We start from the raw sequence: 9,322 nt of genomic DNA, 5'->3' as shown, positions 1-9,322 counted from the left end.
AACGAAAACATTTCAAAAAGGGTGTGGAGTCCCATCAACTCCAACAAAGTGGAGTGTAGACCGTAACCCTATATCGCAACTCTTTCTCATCGTAGAAATATCTGCAACATGAGATGTTGTAGCCATGTAGGTCCGTACATTGAATGTACCGGCAAGATCACAGTAAGAAGAAGAAATGATAAAACTATTCTATATGCAATATGGCTTTGTGGCTCTGTGTCTGAGTTTTTGTGTAAAAGCTGGTTTTATTTTCCCTACATCAAAGGTGTATCAAGGAACCTTCACTACAGAGTTACCTAATATGACATAGTTCCACCAACCGATGTCTCATAGCCCATTGATACGTCTCCGTCGTATCTATAATTTTTGATTGTTCCATGCCAATATTATGCAACTTTCATATACTTTTTGGCAACTTTTTATACTATTTTGGGACTAACATATTGATCCAGTGCCCAGTGCCAGTTCCTGTTTGTTGCATGTTTTTGGTTTCGCAGAATATCCATATCAAATGGAATCCAAACGGGATAAAAACGGACGGAGCTTATTTTTGGAATATTTGGAAAATCTGGGAGAAAGATCAACATGAAACGGTGTCCGAGGTGGCTACGAGGCAGGGGGCGCGCTCCTGACCCTCGTGGGCCACCCGTAAGGCGGTTGATGCCCTTCTTCGGCCTCAAGAAAGCTAATTTTTGGTAAAAAAATCATGGCGAAGGTTTCAGTCCAATCGGACTTACGGATCTCCATATATATACGAAACGGTGAAAGGGGCAGCAGACGAGAACGCAGAAACAGAGAGAGACAGAGGGATAGATCCAATCTCGGAGGGGCTCTCGCCCCTCCCACGCCATGGAGGCCAAGGACCAGAGGGGAAACCCTTCTCCCATCTAGGGAGGAGGCCAAGGATGAAGAAGACGAAGGGGCCCCCTCTCCCCTTCTCTTCCGGTGGCGCTGGAACGCTGCCCTGGCCATCATCATCGCCGCAATATTCACCAACAACTTCACCGCCATCATCACCAACTCTTCCCTCCTATATGCAGCGGTGTAACCTCTCTCTTACCCGCTGTAATCTCTACTTAAACATGGTGCTCAACGCTATATATTATTTCCCAATGATGTATGGCTATCCTATGATGTTTGAGTAGATCCGTTTTGTCCTATGGGTTATTTGATGATCAAGATTGGTTTGAGTTGCATGTTTTATTATTGGTGCTGCCCTATGGTGCTCTCCGTGTCGCGCAAGCATGAGGGATTCCTGCTGTAGGGTTTGCAATATGTTCATGATTTGCTTATGGTGGGTGGCGTGAGTGAACAGAAGCACAGACCCGAGTAAGTAGGTTGTTTGCGTATGGGATAAAGAGGACTTGATACTTTAATGCTATGGTTGGGTTTTACTTTAATGATCTTTAGTAGTTGCGGATGCTTGCTAGAGTTCCAATCATAAGTGCATATGATCCAAGTAGAGAAAGTATGTTAGCTTATGCCTCTCCCTCAAATAAAATTGCAATAATGATTACCGGTCTAGTTATCGATTGCCTAGGGACAAATAACTTTCTCGTAACAAAAAACTCTCTACTAAAACTAATTTAGTTGTGTCTTTATTTAAACAGCCCCTAGCTTTTATTTACGCGCTCTTTATATTCTTGCAAACCTATCCAAAAACACCTACAAAGTACTTCTAGTTTCATACTTGTTCTAGGTAAAGCGAACGTCAAGCGTGCGTAGAGTTGTATAGGTGGTCGATAGAACTTGAGGGAATATTTGTGCTACCTTTAGCTCCTCGTTGGGTTCGACGCTCTTACTTATCGAAAGAGGCTACAATTGATCCCCTATACTTGTGGGTTATCAAGACCTTTTTCTGGCGCCGTTGCCGGGGAGCAATAGCGTGGGGTGAATATTCTCGTGTGTGCTTGTTTGCTTTATCACTAAGTAATTTTTATTTGTTGTTCTTAGTTGTTCTTTATCTTTAGTTATGGATATGGAACACGAAATACCAAAAAAAAGGTGTACTTGCTACTCATGGAGATGGGGAACCTCCTAAAACCCTCGATGGTGGTTATGTGAAAGATATTATGTACTACTTTGATAATCCAGAGAAACCCCCATTCAATTTGGTAATGGGAGTAACGTTGGATCAACGTGAATACTTTAGGGATTATCGCTTGACACAAAAAGGGAAACTATTATGGGATCAAATTCATATATTGAAGTGGTATGCTAGGAAACTATGCTTGAGTTATGATTATACTTGTTGCTCTAGGATGAAGGCTCCACACCTTCCCTTTTCATGCAAATTTAATGATAATAAAACCTTAGCTTCTTATGCTAATGGTATATATGATTACTATGATGTGGAACAAATAGAAGAATTTGTTGCTTTTATGGGTGCTTATGAAATTGAATCTATGTTTATAGACTTTGAAGATTTTGATGATGCTGGTTATAGACCTGAAAATTTAGCTATCCTCAAATATTGCTATGAGAATTATGAATACAATTCCGATATTAATGCACTTATTGAGAAAGTCTCCGCTGTCCAAGAAGAGAATAATATTTTGCAGGAATCTATGGAAGAAGAAATTGATGAAACTGTGAGCTCATTGGATGAAAAATATGATGAGGAGAGCGAAGAACAAAAGGAGGAAGAGCGGATTAGCTACCCGTGCCCACCTTCTAATGAGAGTAACCCTCCAACTCATACATTGTTTAATTTCCCTTCGTGCTTACCGAAGGATGATTGCTATGATGACTATTATGATCCCGTTGATTCTCTTGCAATATCCCTTTTTGATGATGCTTGCTATGCTTGTGGCCAAGATGCCAATATGAATTATGCTTATGGAGATGAACTTTCTATAGTTCCTTATGTTAAACATGAAATTGTTGCTATTGCACCCACATATGATAGTCCCATTATCTTTTTTAATTCTCCAAACTACACTATATCGGAGAAGTTTGCACTTATTAAGGATTACATTGATGGGTTGCCTTTTACCGTTGCACATGATGATTTTGATAGATATAATATGCATGTGCTTGCTGCTCCTGCTTGCAATTATTATGAGAGAGGAACTATATCTCCACCTCTCTATGTTTCCCACACGATAAAATTGCAAGAAACTGTATATACTATGCATTGGCCTTTACTATGTGTGCATGAATTATTCTTTTATGACATGCCGATGCATAGGAAGAGAGTTAGACTTCGTCATTACATGATATATGTTACTTTGTGCTCACTACTAAATTACAAATCATTGCTAATTAAAATTGGCTTTGATATACCTTGGGATCCGGGTGGATTCACTACTTGAGCACTATATGCCTAGCTTAATGGCTTTAAAGAAAGCGCTGCCAGGGAGACAACCCGGAAGTTTTAGAGAGTCATTTATTTCTGTTGAGTGCTTTCATGTAGTTTAAAAACAACAAAAATAAAGAAGGGAACCCAAAACTTTTCAAAAAGGAAAGTGAAAGTGAGAAAGACAAGCATTGTTGAAGTGGGAGAGCTCCTTGAACTTTGTTCATGCTCACGGCAACTTTGTGAATCTTGATTACAGAAACTTTTCAACAAAAATAATTATCCCCTTGTACAATTTCATTGTATTATAAAACATAATGTGCCAAGGTTTGCCTTTAGGATGTCTACAATACTTGTTGGTTTGTACGGTGCAGGACAGAAACTTTGGCTGTAGTGCGAGATTTTTAATTTTTCACTGGAACGCCAAATGGTTCTGATTCTTTCTGCACTGTCTTTCTATACAAATTTTTTATTTTTCCTAATTTTGGCAGAATTTTTCAAGTAACATAAGTATGGTGAATGTTCAGATTATTACAGACTGTTCTGTTTTAGACAGATTCTGTTTTTGATGCATAGTTTGCTTGTTTTGATGAAACTATCAATTTATATCAGTGGATTAAGCCATGAAAAAGTTATATTACAGTAGACACAATGCAAAAACAAAATATGAATTGGTTTGCAACAGTACTTAGAGTAGTGATTTACTTTATTATACTAACGGATCTTACCGAGTTTTCTGTTGAAGTTTTGTGTGGATGAAGTGTTCGATGATCGAGAAGGTTTCGATGTGAGAAGAAGGAAGAGAGGCAAGAGCTCAAGCTTGGGGATGCCCGAGGTACCCCAAGTAAATATTCAAGGAGACTCAAGCGTCTAAGCTTGGGGATGCCCCGGAAGGCATCCCCTCTTTCTTCAACAAATATCTGTATGTTTTCGGATTCGTTTCATTCATGTGATATGTGCAAATCTTTGAGCGTCTTTTGCATTTAGTTTTCACTTTTATTTTATGCACCATGCTGGTATGAGATAGTCCTTGGTTGATTTATAGAATGCTCATTGCACTTCACTTATATCTTTTGAGTATGGCTTTATAGAATGCTTCATGTGCTTCACTTATATCATTTGAAGCTTGGATTGCCTGTTTCTCTTCACTTAGACAACCGCCATTTGTAGAATGCTCTTTTGCTTCACTTATATTTGTTAGAGCGTGGGCATATCTTTTGTAGAAAGAATTAAACTCTCTTGCTTCACTTATATCTATTTAGAGAGATGACAGGAACTGGTCATTCACATGGTTAGTCATAAAATCCTACATAAAACTTGTAGATCATTGAATATGATATGTTTGATTCCTTGCAATAGTTTTGTGATATAAGGATGGTGATATTAGAGTCATGCTAGTGGGTAGTTCTGAATTGTATAAATACTTGTGTTGAGGTTTGTGATTCTCGTAGCATGCACGTATGGTGAACCGTTATGTAACGAAGTCGGAGCATGAGGTATTTATTGATTGTCTTCCTTATGAGTGGCGGTCGGGGACGAGCGATGGTCTTTTCCTACCAATCTATCCCCCTAGGAGCATGCACGTAGTACTTTGTTTTGATGACTAATAGATTTTTGCAATAAGGATGTGAGTTCTTTATGACTAATGTTGAGTCCATGGATTATACGCACTCTCACCCTTCCATCATTGCTAGCCTCTTCGGTACCGTGCATTGCCCTTTCTCACCTCGAGAGTTGGTGCAAACTTCACCGGTACATCCAAACCCCGTGATATGATACGCTCTGTCACACATAAGCCCTATTATATCTTCCTCAAAACAGCCACCATACCTACCTATCATGGCATTTCCATAGCCATTCCGAGATATATTGCCATGCAACTTCCATCATCATCATATACATGACTCGAGCATTCATTGTCATATTGCTTTGCATGATCGTAAGATAGCTAGCATGATATTTTCATGGCTTGTCCGTTTTTTGATATCTTTGCTACGCTAGATCATTGCACATCCTGGTACACCGCCGGAGGCATTCATATAGAGTCATATCTTTGTTCTAGATATCGAGTTGTAATATTGAGTTGTAAGTAAATAAAAGTGTGATGATCATCATTATTAGAGCATTGCCCCAGTGAGGAAAGGATGATGGAGACTATGATTCCCCCATAAGTTGGGATGAGACTCCGGACTTTACAAAAAATTAAAAGAGGCCAAAGAAGCCCACCAAAAAAAGGAAAAAAATATATAAAAAAACAAAAAAATGAGAGAAAAAGAGAGAAGGGGCAATGTTACTATCCTTTTACCACACTTGTGCTTCAAAGTAGCATCATGTTCTTCATATAGAGAGTCTCTTGAGTTATCACTTTCATATACTAGTGGGAATTTTCATTATAGAACTTAGCTTGTATATTCCAACGATGGGCTTCCTCAAATGCCCTAGGTCTTCATGAGCAAGCAAGTTGGATGCACACCCATTTAGTTTCAGTTTGAGCTTTCATACACTTATAGCTCTAGTGCATCCGTTGCATGGCAATCCCTACTCCTCACATTGACATCAATTGATGGGCATCTCCATAGCCCGTTGATTAGCCGCGTCGATGTGAGACTTTCTCATTGTTTGTCTTCTCCACACAACCTCCACCATCATATTCTATTCCACCTATAGTGCTATGTCCATGGCTCATGCTCATGTATTGCGTGAAAGTTGAAAGGGTTTGAGAACGTCAAAAGTATGAAACAGTTGCTTGGCTTGTCATCGGGGTTGTGCATGATGTGAATATTTTGTGTGGTGAAGATGGAGCATAGCCAGACTATATGATTTTGTAGGGATAACCTTCTTTGGCCTTGTTATTTTGAAAAGACATGATTGCTTTATTAGTAGGCTTGAAGTATTATTATTTTTATGTCAAATGATAGACTGTTGCTTTGAATCACTCGTATCTTAATATTCATGCCATGATTAGACATATGATCAAGATTATGCTAGGTAGCATTCCACATCAAAAATTATGTTTTTTATCATTTACCTACTCGAGGACGAGCAGGAATTAAGCTTGGGGACGTTGATACGTCTCCGTCGTATCTATAATTTTTGATTGTTCCATGCCAATATTACGCAACTTTCATATACTTTTTGGCAACTTTTTATACTATTTTTGGGACTAACATATTGATCCAGTGCCCCGTGCCAGTTCCTGTTTGTTGCATGTTTTTGGTTTCGCAGAATATCCATATCAAACGGAATCCAAATGGGGTAAAAATGGACGGAGCTTATTTTTGGAATATTTGGAAAATCTGGGAGAGAGATCAACGCGAAACGGTGTCCGAGGTGGCCACGAGGCAGGGGGCACGCCTCCCCCTGGGTGCGCCCCTGACCCTCGTGGGCCACCCATAAGGCGGTTGATGCCCTTCTTCGGCCGCAAGAAAGATATATTTTGGTAAAAAATCACGGCGAAGGTTTCAGTCCAATCGAAGTTACGGATCTCCATATATATACGAAACGGTGAAAGGGCAGCAGACGAGAACGCAGAAACAGAGAGAGACAGAGAGGCAGATCCAATCTCGGAGGGGCTCTCGCCCCTCCCACGCCATGGAGGCCAAGGACCAGAGGGGAAACCCTTCTCCCATCTAGGGAGGAGGTCAAGGAAGAAGAAGACGAAGGGCCCCCCTCTCCCCTTCTCTTCCGGTGGCGCCGGAACGGTGTCGTGGCCATCATCATCACCGCAATCTTCACCAACAACTTCACCGCCATCATCACCAACTCTTCCCCCCTCTATGCAGCGGTGTAACCTCTCTCTTACCCGCTGTAATCTCTACTTAAACATGGTGCTCAACGCTATATATTATTTCCCAATGATGTATGGCTATCCTATGATGTTTGAGTAGATCCGTTTTGTCCTATGGGTTATCTGATGATCAAGATTGGTTTGAGTTGCATGTTTTATTATTGGTGTTGTCCTATGGTGCTCTCCGTGTCGCGCAAGCGTGAGGGATTTCCACTGTAGGGTTTGCAATATGTTCATGATTTGCTTATGGTGGGTGGCGTGAGTGAACAGAAGCACAGACCCGAGTAAGTAGGTTGTTTGCGTATGGGATAAAGAGGACTTGATACTTTAATGCTATGGTTGGGTTTTACCTTAATGATCTTTAGTAGTTGCAGATGCTTGCTAGAGTTCCAATCATAAGTGCATATGATCCAAGTAGAGAAAGTATGTTAGCTTATGCCTCTCGCTCAAATAAAATTGCAATAATGATTACCGGTCTAGTTATCGATTGCCTAGGGACAAATAACTTTCTCGTAACAAAAAGCTCTCTACTAAAACTAATTTAGTTGTGTCTTTATTTAAACAGCCCCTAGCTTTTATTTACGCGCTCTTTATATTCTTGCAAACCTATCCAGAAACACCTACAAAGTACTTCTAGTTTCATACTTGTTCTAGGTAAAGCGAACGTCAAGCATGCGTAGAGTTGTATCGGTGGTCGATAGAACTTGAGGGAATATTTGTTCTACCTTTAGCTCCTCGTTGGGTTTGACACTCTTACTTATCGAAAGAGGCTACAATTGATCCCCTATACTTGTGGGTTATCACCCATATCATCATAGGTTGCCCACAATTAAATTTTCAATCTGGTGTAGAGAGTTCAGAGATCGATCGAAGTCCAGAGGCTCAACTTGTCCGTAACCGGGGATGCGGCTAATCGATTAGGTTCTAACTCCGCGGAGTGGTGCACTTTACCCACAAGAATCATTCTTTCCTTTTATGTTCTCGCACTACCAGGTGTTTGAGAACGGGATGAATGAAACAAGGTCTTTGAAAGATTCTTCCCTGACCATGAACAGTGCCCATCCAATCCTACCATAGTTTTACATCTGCTGGCACTGCCTCGCCAGAGTCACAACTAAGATCAACCAAGCCAGAGCCCATAATGACTTGTGGCTGCATAGGTAAGCTTCCAGGCATGAAGTATTCTTTCATCTCTTTGAGTATGGGTGAAGCTTTCCGCAATTTCATGGCGCTTCGCCATGCATCCCGGGTCATGCACTGGTTGCTCCAGGGTGCCCATCAAACCATACTTCACCCAGTAGTGTGTATTGAAATCTTGTATCTTGTCTTGAGGTCTTGAAGATGCAGACCTTGAAGATGCTATCATGAAGTTTTCCTCATTGACGTAGAGTCCTCCTTCTCACACCACGCCCGTGCACTCTTACCAACCCCCGTCTACCATAGTGTAGCATTAATGTAAGGAACGTCCTGGGGCTTGATAACAGGGAAGTGGGTTGCCACCTCATGCATTCTACTCAACTACAAGATCCAATATTACTACTGGAGGAAATCTTGAAAAGCTAACACTAAATGCAAAAAAGCATAGGTATGAATAGCATGGTCAAAGTGAACTTGCCCGGTAAGTTGATGAAGATTATAACGCTCTCAGAAAAAGACTTGGTAGAACTATTCGTGACTCCGATGAAATATATATTAAACAGGCATAGCGATCACGTAAGCAAACATTCTAGCAGTCAAAATAACAATCAAATTAAAAGCAATAATGAAATCACTAAGAAAAACCAAATAAAATTCCAAAGAAAACTTCAAAGAAAACTATAAAGAAGACTATTAAAGAAAGCTCCATGACACAACACAAAGTAGTTTTTGTCCTAAATGTAGGAACGAAGTATGTCTACTAGAGGGGGGTGAATGGGAGTTTTAAAATTTCTTCAGAAAAATCAAAACTCTCGGAACGCAGCAACGAAGCAAATGAAAACAGTGTACAGCTAGCGAATACAAAATAATGAATGGAAACTAAAAAGCATGCATCAAGACAAATCACATGGTTGAAACAGTTCAAATGTAAAGAGGAGAAGCAGAGGTAACCAGTGATGCTCGATGGCGACAACGAATTTGGTAGACCAGTTCGTCCTTCTGCACAAGGACTATTTCTGGTTGGAGGGGTTGTGATTTAACAGAGAAGATAAACTCTTTTTGCCCTATTCTCCTTGATACTTTGTTCGTCAACCAATGTC

Source organism: Aegilops tauschii, chromosome 1 (assembly GCF_002575655.3).
Source record: "Aegilops tauschii subsp. strangulata cultivar AL8/78 chromosome 1, Aet v6.0, whole genome shotgun sequence".
Classification (NCBI taxonomy): Eukaryota; Viridiplantae; Streptophyta; class Magnoliopsida; order Poales; family Poaceae; genus Aegilops; species Aegilops tauschii.
The sequence above is the reverse complement of the archived record's forward strand: the minus strand, read 5'-3'. Positions refer to the sequence as shown.